We start from the raw sequence: 813 nt of genomic DNA on the forward strand, positions 1-813 counted from the left end.
CATCCTTTTCTATGTGACCTAATGATGTTCTTGGCAAAAGGGTCTTCAACAAAGTGTCTTTGGAGAGATAACCTATTCCAATGAAAAGTAGACATTATTAAAATGTCAGGATTTCTGGGTTACAGTTCTGGTCAGTAAGTAGTACTGTTGTTTGAGGTACTTTTTATTATTAGATTATTATACGTAAAGATTAAAAACCAACAACAGCAATGCAGAATGCCGTAAAACCATATCTCTCCCTTGCTCTACCTCTCCAATTACCTAGTCCTTGTTCTTGTTATTTTTTAAAATGCTGCTTCTTATGGAGGTTACATCCTAGCTGTAAGCAACGTGCTGGTATGACTTTTTCTTGATTTATGAAACATAGGCATTATCATTTCCTGTCTATTGAAGATGAACATTTAGCTCACTTATATAACCCCAACATCTCCTCCTCTACTCAACCCTTAGTTAATATTTTAGTTTTCCAGTTGGTTAAATCTTTAGTACTTGTTTCAACAGCATATATGCTAAAATTGGAATGATACAGAGATTAGCACGGCTCCTGCTCAGGGACGACATGCAAATTAATGAAGCATTGTATATTTTTATGGAATATTGTTCACCCTTAAAAAAGATTGCACTTCTAACACATGCTATAACATGAAATACCCTTGAAGACATACGCCAAGTGAAATAAGCCAGAGATAAAAGGACAAATATTATATGATTCTACTTACATGAGATACCTAAAGTAATCATATCATAGAGACAGAAAGTAGAATGTTTAGGCATTAATATCAGGGGCTGGGGAGAGGGGGCAATAGGAGTTCT

General features: G+C 35.2%; 1 non-coding gene across 1 annotated transcript; it reads left to right on the forward strand.

Moving 5' to 3' along the window:
• Positions 1-485: 485 nt before the first annotated feature.
• Positions 486-589, forward strand: LOC122232893. Its single transcript, XR_006210288.1, has one exon. It is a non-coding gene; the product is annotated as a U6 spliceosomal RNA (small nuclear RNA).
• The last annotated feature ends 224 nt before the right edge of the window (positions 590-813 follow it).

The sequence above is a fragment of the Panthera tigris genome, chromosome D3 (assembly GCF_018350195.1).
Source record: "Panthera tigris isolate Pti1 chromosome D3, P.tigris_Pti1_mat1.1, whole genome shotgun sequence".
Classification (NCBI taxonomy): domain Eukaryota; kingdom Metazoa; phylum Chordata; class Mammalia; order Carnivora; family Felidae; genus Panthera; species Panthera tigris.